General features: G+C 45.4%; 1 protein-coding gene and 1 pseudogene across 4 annotated transcripts in view; both read right to left on the bottom strand.

Annotated features, from left to right (window-relative positions):
- Nucleotides 1–16,645, bottom strand: part of LOC143735705 (uncharacterized) — a 153,731-nt gene that overhangs the window by 23,917 nt on the left and 113,169 nt on the right. The window lies entirely within an intron of this gene.
- The window catches only part of LOC143735704 (uncharacterized), a 224,720-nt pseudogene that overhangs the window by 94,927 nt on the left and 113,148 nt on the right, over nt 1–16,645 (bottom strand). The window lies entirely within an intron of this gene.

The raw sequence follows: 16,645 nt of genomic DNA, 5'->3' as shown, positions 1-16,645 counted from the left end.
TTCCCTTCTGCTGGCCTCCGTAACAGACAAAGAGCTGGTCTGAGGTCCTGACGCTTTGAGTTCTGTCCACGTACATACGCAGAGCGCGAACGGGACAGAGCAAAGCCAGGGCTGGGTCTGCCTCCTCCAAAGGCAGCGCTTGCAGGTTCACTACCTGGTCTTTGAAGGGAGTGGTAGGAACCTTGGGCACATAGCCAGGCCAGGGTCTTAGTACTCTAGGCATGATTCGTCGGCCGAAAATGCGTGCAGGTCTCCTACCCTCTTGACAGAGGCCAGTGCAACCAGCAGCAAAGTCTCCATGGAAAGAAGCTTTAAGTCTACGGACTGCAGAGGCTCAAAGGGAACATCCTGAAGTGCTCGAAGCACCAGGGAAAGATCCCAAGAGGGTATGGAGGGGGGTCGAGGAGGATTTAATCGTCTCGCCCCCCTTAGAAACCTGACGACCAGGTCGTGCTTTCCAACTGTTTTGCCATCTATGTGGTCGTGATACGCTGAAATAGCGGCAGCATGTACTTTGAGGGTACTTACAGTCCACGCTCCAACCCCTGCTGCAAGAAGGAAAGCACAGACCCTATCGCACATCTTCGGGGGCCTTCTGGGCGATAAGAAAACCACACGACGAACAGGTTCCACTTCAGGGCGTAAACACGTCTCGTGGACGGCGCCCGTGCTGAAGTGATGGTGTTAAGTACCTCAGGGGGTAAGTCACCTAAAACCTCGGCGTCCCGTCTAGGGACCAGACATGGAGTTTCCAGAGGTCTGGACGCGGGTGCCATAGGTTGCCCCGTCTCTGAGTCAGAAGATCCTTCCTCAGAGGAATGGGCCAGGGAGGGAATGTCACGAGGAGTATGAGTTCTGGGAACCAAGTCCGGGTGGGCCAATAGGGAGCCACCAGAAGGACCTGCTCCTCGTCCTCCCTGACTTTGCACAGTGTCTGCACAAGTAGGCTCACTGGGGGAAACGCATATTTGTGAAGGCCCCGGGGCCAGCTGTGAGCCAGTGCGTCCGTGCAGTTTGTTCCCTCGGTCAGGGAGTAAAACAGCTGGCAGTGGGAGGTCTCTGAGGAGGCAAACAGGTCTACCTGAGCCTCCCCAAACTCTCTCCAGATCAGCTGAACCACCTGGGGGTGGCGTCGTCATTCTCCCGGAAGCACAGCTCGTGATAGCTCGTCGGCCACACGGTTGAGCAAGCCGGGGACATACATGGCTCGAAGCGAACTCAGATGCTTCTGACTCCAGAGGAGGAGATGGCGGGCGAGTTGCGACATGCGACGGGAGCGTAGACCGCCTTGTCGGTTGATGTACGCAACGGTCTCAGTGTTGTCCGTACGGACCAGCACGTCCCTGCCCTGTAGCAGCCTTTTCAAGCGGCTCAGAGCGAGATGTACTGCTAGCAACTCGAGGCAATTGATGTGCCAATGCAGCTGAGGGTCCGTCCACACCCCTGACACTGCATGCCCGTTGTACGTGGCACCCCAGCCGGTGGCAGAGGCATCTGTGAATACCACAGCATGCCTGGACACCTGTTCCAAAGGGACTCCTGCCCGCAGGAACAAGGGGTCTGACCACGGGCTAAAGGTCTGGCGGCACGCCAGTGTGATAGCCACCCGGTGAGTGCCGTGATGCCACGCCCATCTCGGGACTCTGCCGTGAAGCCAGTGCTGAATCGGTCTCATATGAAGCAGGCCGAGCGGGGTTACCACTGCTGCTGCTGCCGTATGCCCCAGGAGCCTCTGAAAGAATTTCAGTGGGACCGCTGTCCTGCCTTTGAACGTGTTCAAGCAGTTCAGCACCGACTGAGCACGCTGCTCTGTGAGGCGCGCTGTCTGGGTGACCGAATCCAACTCCATACCGAGATAAGAGATCCTCTGCACAGGGGAGAGTATGCTCTTTTCCCAGTTGACCTGAAGACCCAACTGGCTGAGGTGCCTGAGCACTAGGTCCCTGTGTTCGCATAGCTGATCTCGAGAGTGTGCTAGTATGAGGATGCGAACGCCCTGTTCTCTCATGGGAACAAGGGCCCCCTCCGTGACTTTCGTGAAGACACGGGGGGACAGGGACAGGCCGAAGGGTAGGACCTTGTACTGATATGCTTGACCCTCGAACGCAAAGCGCAGGAATGGCCTGTGTCGAGGAAGAATCGAGACATGAAAGTACGCGTCCTTCAGGTCGATCGCTGCAAACCAATCTTGGGGACGGATGCATTCGAAAATGCATCTCTGCGTGAGCATTTTGAACGGTAGCTTGTGGAGGCTCCGATTCAAAACTCGCAGATCCAAGATCCGTCGTAACCCACCACCTTTCTTGGGTACAATGAAGTAGGGACTGTAGTGCCCTGACCTCATATCGCCTGGAGGGACCGGCTCTATCGCATCCTTCGCCAGTAGGACTGCGATCTCCGCACGCAAGACATGGGCATCGGCTGCTCTCACTGTAGTGGAGTGGATGGCCCGAAAGTTAGGGGGGACGCCGGGCGAACTGAATCGCATAGCCGAGCCTGATGGTTCGAATGAGCCACCGAGACGGACTGGGGAGCGCAAACCAGGCTCGCAGAGACTGTACAAGCGAGACCAAAGGGACCGTAGGCATACCTGGAGTGGGGCAGCGAGGTGGAACACAGGGACGCGGCTCGGGAGGCTCTCTCTGGGAAGTGGCCCGTAGCGGGGTCTGAGTGTGCTGTGCAGCACTTACCTGGTTCCACGGGGCAGGAGGTGCGGGAGGCGGCTCGGTGGCGTTCTCGGACCGTACACAGCTGCCGGCTGGCGAAAGAAGAGGCGGATGAGAGTGTTGAGGACTCCAACCCCCCACTGCTCTCTGGGTCTTCTTCGGACCCAGAGATGATAGACACTGCTCTTTTATTGAAAATTTGGGTACTGCTGGTTTTAAGGCCAGCGGCGGAACACAAACAAAATGAAACAAAGGATTTACCACCCGGCCCTCTTCCGGGGGAGGGAGCGATGCAGTCACCGTCTCCTGGAGAGCAGTCCCTTCCATCTCTGGGTCGCCCGTCCTAGGGCGCTTACCCCTGGCTTTGCCGCCCCTCTTGGCGGGGGCCTGGACGAGCGGGGCGCCCTGCCTGCGACTGGCTCCACGGCGCCGTTTAGATGGAGGCTGCTGCTGCGGCGCGGGAGCAGGGGCAGACGCAGGAGGATAGCCACGGCGACGAGCAGACCGAGGAGCTGCGGGCGGTGGGGTGGAGGCAGCAGCTGACCGCCGCGGCAGGATGTGTCTGATGGCCTCAGTCTGCTTCTGTACAGCCGAGAACTGCTGGGCGAAGTTCTCGACCGCGTCGCCGAAGAGGCCGGTCTGGGACACGGGGGGGTTAAGGAACCTGATCTTGTCGGTCTCCCGCATGTCAGCCAGACACAGCCAGAGATGGCGTTCCTGGACCACTAGTGTGGACACCGCACGACCCACTGACCGCGCAGTGACCTTCGTTGCACGAAGCGCGAGGTCAGTTGCGGCACGAAGTTCTTGGAGAACTTTTGGATCATGACCACCCTCGTGCAGGTCCTTCAGTGCCTTGGCCTGATGAACCTGCAACAACGCCATAGCGTGCATGGCAGAGGCAGCTTCCCCACATGCCTTGTAAGCCTTGCCGGTCAGGTCCGACGAGTACTTACAGGCCCGGGAAGGAAGACACGGTTCTCCACGCCAAGTGGAGTTACGGCACAGTTGCACAGTTGCATAGTTCCACTGGCGGGATACGCATGTATCCCTTAGCTGCCCCGCCATCAAGGGTGGTGAGGGAGGAGGAGCCACCGAGACGGTTTCTGGCAGAAAAAGGTGCCGTCCATGTCCCTGTGAGCTCCTCATGCACCTCCGGGAAGAAAGGCACTGGGGTGGGTTGCTGAGAACCAGTGCGCGCCACCCCGAGATACCAATCGTCCAACCTCGAGGGCTCGGGACACGTTTGAGGGTTCCACACGAGCCCGATCCTGTTGGTGGCCCGGGAAAGCATGGCCATCATCTCTGGGTCCGACTAAGGCACCGCTGACACACCTGAAGGAGGCAGCGGCTCCGAGCCTTCGTCCGCGAAGAGGTCTGACCCACCCTCCGATGCAGCGATCGACATCTGGTCATCGCAGGGAGCGCCGAACGAAACGACTGGTACACATCTCGAGGATGCTCCAGCACGCTCCGTTGGCAGCTCAACTGGTTGCGGAGCATGAGAGGAGTGAGGGTTCCTAGGGGGTTGGTTCCCCGAAGGAAGCGCGCTCACTGTAATCCTCAGGTCACCCGTGTCACTGCCCGAAGCAACCCGCGAAGGGGGGTTGGAACGTGTTGCAGGCACGGGGACTCCGCCCCTTTGCAGGAACGTGAGTCTCGACCTCAGCTCCGAGATGGTCATCTTCCCACAATGGGTACATGACTCATCCACGAACGCTGCCTGTGCGTGTTCGAGGCCCAGACACACGAGGCAGCGATCGTGACCATCCCGCGACCCCAGGTAACTACCGCATCCAGAAACACACAGATAGAACGTCATCTTGAAAAAGACGCGAACTATCTGTGTAAGCTCTTTTAGGAACTACTCTCACTGGTGCTGAAGCACGCAGGGGAACAGCCACAGCGATCACAGACGGGAATGTGCACCCGTCTGTGCGCTGGATCTCTCTCGCTGGAGGTCTTACCAGCTGTTACAACAGCTTTTGAGTGCTTGCCAGGCGCACCTTACCAGCTGTTATAACAGCTTTTGAGCGCTCTGAAGCGCACCTCACCAGCCGTTAAAACAGCTCTTTTTTCTTTGCTCAGTTTTTAAAATAACAAAACAAAAAAAAAAGAAAGAGAGAGAAAGAGAAGCTGCTCGCGCTGCCGTGCTGTCACGCCCGCACCGGGAAGGAGAGGTCCAGAAAGGCTCGTAGAAGTTGGTTCAACTGTAAGCAGAGACATCGCAGTGTTTGGCTCCGAAGCAAAAAGCTAACTGTGCAATCGCACCATCTGCTTGTTAAATACCCGCGCTGCGAGGCTGCACAGCTGTTGTAAATGATTGCACGCCAATGTGTATTGGCTTGTTTTAGTTTCACTCGAAGTAGATTGGCCTCTCTAGCGAGATTCCTATTGGTCAGTCATGACCTACGTAAATAGTGACTGACCGATAGGGAACAGGATCTATTGACATGAAATAAAGAGGCTTTTCAGCTGCTATGATAATAGATGATTATCCATAGACTATCAATACTCATTAAACAAGCCATTCAGGATTATCTCACTTATAATAAGTACAATACATAAATAAGTATTTGCTGCTATAACCACATCGTTATCAACCATTGTAACTTGGTTATATTAATCTAAATATAGTTCGATTGCCTAATAACTGCATTCATAAAAACAAAGTATAGTTCACTAACATTTACCGATTTGTGATTAGAAACTAACATAGGCAAATCATAAAATCTTCTTCTTTAAAATAATTATCGTTTTAGTTAGCAGACACAAAAAACTTTGTTTTCCAGACAAATACCGGATCTAATGAACTTCACAGTGAGGGGTTTCAACATTTGTTTAACAAAAAACACAATTGTTCACATGAAAATTAAAAATCTTAAAAATTAATTGGTAGGATAAATGTCATTTAAAATTTTGAAGTTCACCTCATAAGCTTTAGAAGGGAAGGGAAAAGACAAATCATTTTTTAAATGTCAACCATATTCAAATCTTTAAGCATATAGACACATAAAGATTTTAATACGGTTGAAATTAAAACCCTAATAGGGTTTGGGTAATAAGCCTGTAAAATAAAATTTCTAATGACTCTATTTGTACAATTTTTATCACAAAAATCACAACCTTCTAAGGAGAGCTGCATCAGTTCTGGGGAGACTTGAGCACAAAATGTCTTCTTTAACCATTAATCTAAAAAGGAATTGAAATGGCTCTGATCATTCTATTAAAAATAATAACATTACACTGCATGTTGGAATTCCACACAAAACTCTACACAGTAACACATTTCCATTATCATCCAAGAAATGGGCAATATCCCAAATCCCTTTAGATTTCCATTCCTCGAAATAAACAAACTTTCTGCCAAACTTTATATATCTATTATTCCAGACTGGAGTGTTGTGAAGTTATGTCTGAACAATAGTTTCCAATAGAGCAGCACTTGCTGATGGAAGGCTGAAAGTTTCACTGGTAACGAGGTACTCAAAGTCACAACAGCAAAAAGTTTATTCCCCCAGTTTGTTAAAGATTGCACTGGGGACAATAAAACAAAAAGAGTTGCTATTTTGAAAGGATTTTACAAGATCATTGACAGATTATCAAAAACGAGCCAAGTACGGTTTAAAACCGCAAAAATAACTATAAAACCACCCATCCAAAACAAGTGTAAAAGAGTTGATTATTAATGAATGATTATTAAACAGCTGATGCAGACAGACGGTCGTCTCATTCCCTCTGTCATCTGTGAGGTGAAATATATTAGGCTTTTATAGAGAAATTTAAACCATGGAAATCCCCAAACACAATGATAATATTTCATGGGTTTAAGATGTGATGAAAATTATTAAATGATTTATTCTTGATGCAAGAAGATTCAGCACACAATAAAATAATAATAATAAATGAAAAAAATATTAATTATAGAAATTAAACTTTATGCACAACAGTGTGGGCAACTCACAACTCCCACATGTCAACATCCACATGAGATGTAATAGTCTTCTCATATTGTCAGACGAGGATCTATTTTTAATAAAGCCTACCTGATCTCTGTGTATAGGTAAAATACCTTCTAATCGTGAGGCTAATCATTTTAACACTTTTCAATCTACGTTTAATAAACTTATTGGACGGTAATTAGCAGGATCCATCGTATCTCGTCCAGATTTTGGAATAAGTGATATTAAGGCTTCATTAAAACTATCAGGTCACATATCATTCACAAGTACCTCTAAATATACGTCAGGTAATACTCGGGCTGCACGATATTGAAGAAAAATGCGATATCCGATAACTCATTAAATAATGCGATATTCGATGTGTGATTCGATAATGTCAAATTATTATTTTTTTTTTTTTTTTAAAGAAAACATCCCAAACAACTTCGGAAAGTGAACATCAGTGTTTTACTGTAGCATAAGAAGTGTTATTTTAATATAAGTGTAAACCACGGGGTTTAGGGTTTCAGGAAGGCCTACATTAGGAATATTTAACAACAGAAACTGAATAATCAAATGTAAAAATAAAACACTGCTTAGTTTTCACTGTATGAATTAAATATATATACTGATTCTTATTAAAGCTACAAAAGTTATTCAGTCAAGAGAAGAGAGTGATTTTCTCTTTGTCTTTTGTTCATGACCCAGATTATTGCAAGCTGTTACGATATGCATATCACGATATATACTTTTGCGATATTTCGATATATTGTGCGGCTCTAGTTAATACTGGGGTCAACTCATCGACAAACTTCTTATAATATTCTACTAGGAACCCAACCGAGCCTGGTGATTTTCCAGATTTTAAAGACATTATAATAGTTCTAACCTCTTCTTGTGTTATAGGTGCATCTATTGAGTCTCGTTCATCAGGGGTTAAAGTGGGCAAAGTAACATTGGCTAAAAACTCCTTCGGACTGTAATAGGATTCTGATGTGTACAGTTTTGAATAGAACTGGTTAAAAACCCAATTAATTTCTTTGTTAGAGGTGAACACCTTATTTCGCTCCTATATTGCAGGTATGATGTGAGACGCCTCATGTTGCTTAATCTGCCTATCAATGAGTTTTTCCCCACTCTCATAATACTTGGTCTTCAATCGAAATAATGCATATTCTGCTTTCTTATCAAAGAGTTCGTGAAGATCAAATTTTTATTGACAAAGCTGTTTAAACTTCAAGGTTTGAAAAACCTTATACCAAATCTTTTTCTAAATCACTGATTTGTTTTTCTAAAAGTTTCATTTTTTCAACACTTTCTTTTTTCCCCCTACTGGCATAAGCAATACATTTCCCCCTGATAAATGCTTTAGAGGCATCCCAAACTGTTGCTAGTCTCTCAGTTGACCAGTGTTGGGGGTAACTTATTACAAGTAACTTGAGTTACGTAATCAGATTACTTTTTCAAGTAACTAGTAAAGTAACGCATTACTTTTTCAATTTACAACAAAATATCTGAGTTACTTTTTCAAATAAGTAACGCTAGTTACTTTTTCACATTTATTGACTGACAGCTCTCCTGTCCCCATGTTGAGAGAAATAAAGTGAGGTGTTGTGTGCATTTGCATTGAACATGCATTACTCATCTCATTTGCACAAAAACATTCAGTATTCCTCAAAATGAATAAAAGCAGTCAAATGCAATCTCAGAATTTTGTGCAAAAATTTTATAATTAACTATGTTAAATTACACAAATATACTTTATGTATTTAATCTCACTTTATTAACCAATGTCTTTGCTGCTGACCTATGATCTAATTCAACCATACTAATAAGCAAAAATGACTTTAGATTAGGTTTAGAAATAAGAGTGTTGAACTTCCTTCTCCTGTATCCTATTGTTATTTAATCAAGAACAGCAGCAGCTGAAAGGTTTGTTTGAGCGGCGCCCTCTACTGTACTGTAGTAAATATGCATTTCCTTCAGCCTTAGGCTAATTCATTTAACTTTTGATGTGAAAGGGCCTTAACAATTGGCAAAAATAGATTGTTTTAGCTGTTATTAAAAAACAAACAAACAAGCCCATGCAGGTGAGAAAAAGTAATGCAAAAGTAATGTAACGCATTACGTTCCATAAAAAGTAACTAAGTAACGTACTTAGTTACTTTTTTGGGGAGTAACGCAATATTGTAATGCATTACTTTTAAAAGTAACTTTCCCCAACACTGGAGTTGACCCAATATTAAGTTCAAAAAACATCTTTATGTCTTCCTGCAGTGAATCTATAAAGACCTTATCTTCCAGTATAAACGTATTAAACCTCCATCTCCCCCTTTTCTTATAATCCACCTTCAATTCTTATTTTAACTCCACATGTGAATGATCTGTCAATCCTATTACGCCAATTATACATTCAGCAACAAAGTCAGTTAAGGAGTTGGAGATCAAAAAGTAATCAATACTTGAAAAGGTCTTGTGACAGTTTGAGAAGAACGTGTATTCCCTTTCTCGTGGATTAACCAATCTCCAAATATCTGTTAATTCTCTAGGGATTGATCTGATGTTGTTTTGACTTCTGTCCAGGATGCCATCCATAGTCTGATTAAAGGCAGGGTAGGTAGAATTACCCAAAAATACTTTTTTCCAAATGGCTGCTCCTATATCAGCACAGGTGGTATCCATGGTAGCGAGGGAGAGTGACAGTCGCCCCAGCCAATCATTTCTTTCCTCCCGAATGGTATAATGAGCTGTGTTTATTACAGTCCTGAGAGGACTACAGACACTTGATTTTTATAATTTATTTTCCAGAGTACTTACATTTTAATTATGCATTGATATATAAAGACAGTTTAAACAAACTTGGAAAAAAGTATTTTTGGGGAATTCTACCTACCCTGCCTTTAAAGTAACCTCCAAGTATAACATATCCTTCGAGGTTGGTCAATATTTTGTTTACCTCATGAAAGAATTAATGTTTTTTGCAAAAATTAGTCATACTTCTTGAAGCAAAATATGAAAACAAATAAAAAATTCTTATAGGTTTCAAACGACATGAGGGTGACATTTTTGGGTGAATTATACCTTATAAATACAGTAAGCTGAGCCTTGAAAAAAACAAAACAACTATATCCCCAATCATTTCGTTTACATCGAAGATACATATTGTCACATTTTTATATCACAATATCTTGATACATCGTTAACACCCCTACTAAAATAACATTACAAACTAGCATTAACCATTAAAACCATCACCTGATGGTTTCAGCAGGGGCCTGTTTCAATAAGGAGGTTCAACCAACTCTGAGTTAAAACTTGAACTCTGAGTTAACTTACCCTGAGATGGGAAACTCTGAGTTTTCGGTTTCAGAACAGCTGAAATGAGTTAGTTCAATCAACTCTAAGTTGACTGACTCTGAGTTAAGCGCGTGCACCACAACTATAAAAAGCCATTATCAATGGAGCGCAGATATTATGAGTCACCATGGTAACAGCGCCAGACAAAAAGAGGTCTGCATATTTCTCACCAGCAGTAGCAAACATTTTCTTTTTAAGCAACAGGGCAGCAGCGGCGAGCGAGAGAGTTAGTTTGGGAGAAAATAGTTGCTCGAGTCAATGCGTAAGTTTACATTTTAATTACTGTTATACAGTGTTGGGTGTAATTACCAAGTAATCTAAGTTATATACTGTAATTTAATTAAAGGGATTACTCTTAATTCTTTTGTAATATAAAGTAAAATATGATGTCATTGCATTAAATACTGCATAGACTATAGATCAATTCTGTATAAAACAATAGTGGATTTAACATAACATTTTTTTAAAGGTATATTTTTAATGTAACCTTCTCTCTCTACACACTTTGGTCAATTCAAGAATAATTCATGCAGTTGTATATTGTTAATTTGAAAGCATTAAAAGTGCAGTTTGCTGTCTCTTTTTGTATTGTTCAAGTGGTTGAGGTTGATATGGGATTTATAAAGTAATTAGTAATAAGTAGACCATTACTTTCTAGAGATAGTTATTATTACATTAATCTAATTACACTGTTGGAGATGTCATTTGTAGTTAGTAATTAATAACTATTTTAGAGTAACTTACCCAACTGTTATAATATCAGAGGTGAAACTGGAAGAACAGTATGTTATTCAACCTAATTTTAATTTTCATGTAGGTGCAATCCTGCAGGCATTAAAAGAACATGGCAGCAGCTGAAAGTGAAATATAAAAACATAATTCAGTCAGGTAAGGCTTGAGCATATCATGGATGTAGGCTACCTGACTTTACAAACATTTGACATATTAAATAACTAAATAGCATCCAGTGTCTTGCAGTGCAGCAGCATTTCTGACATAGGTCTAATTAACACAATTAAATGTTCATTCTTATTTGACTTCTACTCAGCCAAAGGAAAGAAGGAAGAGACTCACAAAGATGGAGATGCAGAGGAGATGGAGATGCAGAGGAGATGCAGAGGAGAGGGAGATGCAGAGGAGATGGAGATGCAGAGGAGATGGAGATGCAGAGGAGATGCAGAGGAGATGCAGAGGAGATGCAGAGGAGATGGAGATGCAGAGGAGATGCAGAGGAGATGGAGATGCAGAGGAGATGGAGATGCAGAGGAGATGCAGAGGAGATGGAGATGCAGAGGAGATGCAGAGGAGATGCAGAGGAGATGGAGATGCAGAGGAGATGCAGAGGAGATGGAGATGCAGAGGAGATGGAGATGCAGAGGAGATGCAGAGGAGATGGAGATGCAGAGGAGATGCAGAGGAGATGCAGAGGAGATGGAGATGCAGAGGAGATGCAGAGGAGATGGAGATGCAGAGGAGATGCAGAGGAGATGCAGAGGAGATGGAGATGCAGAGGAGATGTAGATGCAGAGGAGATGGAGATGCAGAGGAGAGGGAGATGCAGAGGAGATGCAGAGGAGATGCAGAGGAGATGGAGATGCAGAGGAGATGCAGAGGAGATGCAGAGGAGATGGAGATGCAGAGGAGATGCAGAGGAGAGGGAGATGCAGAGGAGATGGAGATGCAGAGGAGATGCAGAGGAGATGGAGATGCAGAGGAGATGCAGAGGAGATGGAGATGCAGAGGAGATGGAGATGCAGAGGAGATGCAGAGGAGATGGAGATGCAGAGGAGATGGAGATGCAGAGGAGATGCAGAGGAGATGGAGATGCAGAGGAGATGGAGATGCAGAGGAGATGCAGAGGAGATGGAGATGCAGAGGAGATGGAGATGCAGAGGAGATGCAGAGGAGAGGGAGATGCAGATGGAGATGGAGATGCAGAGGAGATGGAGATGCAGAGGAGATGGAGATGCAGAGGAGATGGAGATGCAGAGGAGATGGAGATGCAGAGGAGATGGAAATGCAGAGGAGATGTAGATGCAGAGGAGATGAAGATGCAGAGGAGATGGAGATGCAGAGGAGATGCAGAGGAGATGGAGATGCAGAGGAGATGGAGATGCAGAGGAGATGGAGATGCAGAGGAGATGGAGATGCAGAGGAGATGGAGATGCAGAGGAGATGTAGATGGAGATGAAGATGCAGAGGAGATGGAGATGCAGAGGAGATGGAGATGCAGAGGAGATGGAGATGCAGAGGAGATGGAGATGCAGAGGAGATGGAGATGCAGAGGAGATGGAGATGCAGAGGAGATGTAGATGGAGATGAAGATGCAGAGGAGATGGAGATGCAGAGGAGATGGAGATGCAGAGGAGATGGAGATGCAGAGGAGATGGAGATGCAGAGGAGATGGAGATGCAGAGGAGATGGAGATGCAGAGGAGATGTAGATGGAGATGAAGATGCAGAGGAGATGGAGATGCAGAGGAGATGGAGATGCAGAGGAGATGGAGATGCAGAGGAGATGTAGATGGAGATGGAGATGCAGAGGAGATGGAGATGCAGAGGAGATGGAGATGCAGAGGAGATGGAGATGCAGAGGAGATGGAGATGGAGATGGAGATGCAGAGGAGATGGAGATGCAGAGGAGATGGAGATGCAGAGGAGATGGAGATGCAGAGGAGATGGAGATGCAGAGGAGATGGAAATGCAGAGGAGATGGAGATGCAGAGGAGATGGAGATGCAGAGGAGATGGAGATGCAGAGGAGATGGAGATGCAGAGGAGATGTAGATGGAGATGAAGATGCAGAGGAGATGGAGATGCAGAGGAGATGGAGATGCAGAGGAGATGGAGATGCAGAGGAGATGTAGATGGAGATGGAGATGCAGAGGAGATGGAGATGCAGAGGAGATGGAGATGCAGAGGAGATGGAGATGCAGAGGAGATGTAGATGGAGATGGAGATGCAGAGGAGATGGAGATGCAGAGGAGATGGAGATGCAGAGGAGATGGAGATGCAGAGGAGATGGAGATGCAGAGGAGATGGAGATGCAGAGGAGATGGAAATGCCGAGGAGATGTAGATGCAGAGGAGATGGAGATGGAGAGGAGATGGAGATGGAGAGGAGATGGAGATGGAGAGGAGATGGAGATGCAGAGGAGATGGAGATGCAGAGGAGATGGAGATGCAGAGGAGATGGAGATGCAGAGGAGATGGAGATGCAGAGGAGATGTAGATGGAGATGCAGAGGAGATGGAGATGCAGAGGAGATGGAGATGCAGAGGAGATGGAGATGCAGAGGAGATGGAGATGCAGAGGAGATGAAGATGAAGATGCAGAGGAGATGGAGATGGAGATGCAGAGGAGATGGAGATGCAGAGGAGATGCAGAGGAGATGGAGATGCAGAGGAGATGGAGATGCAGAGGAGATGCAGAGGAGATGGAGATGCAGAGGAGATGTAGATGCAGAGGAGATGGAGATGGAGAGGAGATGGAGAGGAGATGGAGATGCAGAGGAGATGGAGATGGAGAGGAGATGCAGAGGAGATGGAGATGCAGAGGAGATGGAGATGCAGAGGAGATGTAGATGGAGATGCAGAGGAGATGGAGATGCAGAGGAGATGGAGATGCAGAGGAGATGGAGATGCAGAGGAGATGGAGATGCAGAGGAGATGGAGATGCAGAGGAGATGAAGATGAAGATGCAGAGGAGATGGAGATGGAGATGCAGAGGAGATGGAGATGCAGAGGAGATGCAGAGGAGATGGAGATGCAGAGGAGATGGAGATGCAGAGGAGATGGAGATGCAGAGGAGATGCAGAGGAGATGGAGATGCAGAGGAGATGGAGATTTAGAGGAGATGGAGATGCAGAGGAGATGGAGATGCAGAGGAGATGGAGATTTAGAGGAGATGAAGATGCAGAGGAGATGGAGATGCAGAGGAGATGGAGATGCAGAGGAGATGGAGATGCAGAGGAGATGGAGATGCAGAGGAGATGGAGATGCAGAGGAGATGCAGAGGAGATGGAGATGGAGATGGAGAGGAGATGGAGATGCAGAGGAGATGGAGATGCAGAGGAGATGGAGATGCAGAGGAGATGGAGATGCAGAGGAGATGGAGATGCAGAGGAGATGGAGATGCAGAGGAGATGGAGATGCAGAGGAGATGGAGATGCAGAGGAGATGGAGATGCAGAGGAGATGGAGATGCAGAGAAGATGGAGATGGAGATGCAGAGGAGATGGAGATGGAGATGCAGAGGAGATGGAGATGGCCCTGAGCCTGAATGCTGGAAGGCCAATGGCTGAGGGAATTCATCAGAGCCAGTCACTCCCGAAGATTCAAGTGCCTTCATAAAATGTAAGAGGTCTACATATGTGTTATTTTTTATATAGGCTGTTTTTGATATTTCCATATATTTTACTTTGGGTTGGGTTTTTTGTTGCTCCCAACAGATTCTGATGGTAATATCTGTCTTTTGGAGCCTCCTGTCCCAACAGAACCCCAGACAGTTGTAAGTAGCCTACTCAATACACCACAAATTATGACAAATACAGGTCCTTCTCAAAAAATTTGCATATTGTGATAAAGTTCATTATTTTCCATAATGTAATGATAAAAATTAAACTTTCATATATTTTAGATTCATTGCACACCAACTGAAATATTTCAGGTCTTTTATTGTTTTAATACTGATGATTTTGGCATACAGCTCATGAAAACTCAAAATTCCTGTCTCAAAAAATTAGCATATTTCATCCGACCAATAAAAGAAGTGTTTTTAATAAAAAAAAAAAGTCAACCTTCAAATAATTATGTTCAGTTATGCACACAATAGTCAATACTTGGTCGGGAATCCTTTTGCAGAAATGACTGCTTCAATGCGGCGTGGCATGGAGGCGATCAGCCTGTGGCACTGCTGAGGTGTTATGGAGGCCCAGGATGCTTCGATAGCGGCCTTAAGCTCATCCAGTGTGTTGGGTCTTGCGTCTCTCAACTTTCTCTTCACAATATCCCACAGATTCTCTATGGGGTTCAGGTCAGGAGAGTTGGCAGGCCAATTGAGCACAGTAATACCATGGTCAGTAAACCATTTACCAGTGGTTTCGGCACTGTGAGCAGGTGCCAGGTCGTGCTGAAAAATGAAATCTTCATCTCCATAAAGCTTTTCAGCAGATGGAAGCATGAAGTGCTCCAAAATCTCCTGATAGCTAGCTGCATTGACCCTGCCCTTGATAAAACACAGTGCACTAACACCAGCGGCTGACATGGCACCCCAGACCATCACTGACTGTGGGTACTCCAGTGCTGCTTCTCTGTAGCCCAGGTCAGGCGCTTCTGCCGCTGTTTCTGGTTCAAAAGTGTCTTGACCTGGGGAATGCGGCACCTGTAGCCCATTTCCTGCACACGCCTGTGCACGGTGGCTCTGGATGTTTCTACTCCAGACTCAGTCCACTGCTTCCGCAGGTCCCCCAAGGTCTGGAATCGGTCCTTCTCCACAATCTTCCTCAGGGTCCGGTCACCTCTTCTCGTTGTGCAGTGTTTTTTGCCACACTTTTTCCTTCCCACAGACTTCCCACTGAGGTGCCTTGATACAGCACTCTGGGAACAGCCTATTTGTTCAGAAATGTCTTTCTGTGTCTTACCCTCTTGCTTGAGGGTGTCAATGATGGCCTTCTGGACAGCAGTCAGGTCGGCAGTCTTACCCATGATTGCGGTTTTGAGTAATGAAACAGGCTGGGAGTTTTTAAAAGCCTCAGGAATCTTTTGCAGGTGTTTAGAGTTAATTAGTTGATTCAGATGATTAGGTTAATAGCTCGTTTAGAGACCCTTTTCATGATATGCTAATTTTTTGAAACAGGAATTTGGGGTTTTCATGAGCTGTATGCCAAAATCATCAGTATTAAAACAATAAAAGACCTGAAATATTTCAGTTGGTGTGCAATGAATCTGAAATATATGAAAGTTTAATTTTTATCATTACAATATGTAAAATAATTAACTTTATCACAATATGCTAATTTTTTGAGAAGGACCTGTAGTATTATAAAATGTGCTCACCCAAATGCTCATCTTCACAGGACGATGGGGATGAAGAAACAGTTTCTGCTGCCACAGAGAGGCCTACAGAGGAAATGTTAATATTATGTGTCTACACATTCACATTTCTTCACATTATTTATGTGGAGTAGCCTATAGAATCTAAGTTTATATCTAAGTATAAACGGATATTCTTATCTCTCCCCCGTCCCGAGTGTGGAAGAACAGCAGGAGGAAGGTCCATCAACTTCTGGTGCACAGATGAACACAGTTCAGTGATTTTCAGTGAATGCTACAGTTTAATTCTGTAGAATTTGTTTAGAACTACATGATGTAACTCTAATCTACTGTATTTTCAGTTGTCAGTTAAGAAGTTATATAGACTTCATCTTATTAAAAAAATTGGGGGAAAAAACAGCAATGAATAAATGTACCGAAAGAATGAATGAGGTGTTTAAACACCGCCTCCTCTTTAAAAAAAGGGAGGAGACCGAAATAAACTCTGGGTTTACATAAGAAAACCTGCTCCCGACCAGTTTAGGTTCACAGAGTAAGTTACCATGGTAACTGACTCTGAGTATAAGTTACCTCTCTTTCAGAAACGGGCTTGACTTACCCTGCTTTCTCAGGTTTGACTTACCTCCCATTCT

Source organism: Siphateles boraxobius, unplaced genomic scaffold, assembly GCF_051911475.1.
Source record: "Siphateles boraxobius isolate OS27281-9 unplaced genomic scaffold, OSU_SipBor_1 13, whole genome shotgun sequence".
NCBI classification, from domain to species: domain Eukaryota; kingdom Metazoa; phylum Chordata; class Actinopteri; order Cypriniformes; family Leuciscidae; genus Siphateles; species Siphateles boraxobius.
Note: the sequence above shows the minus strand (reverse complement) of the source record. Positions and strands in the feature narration are given on the sequence as shown.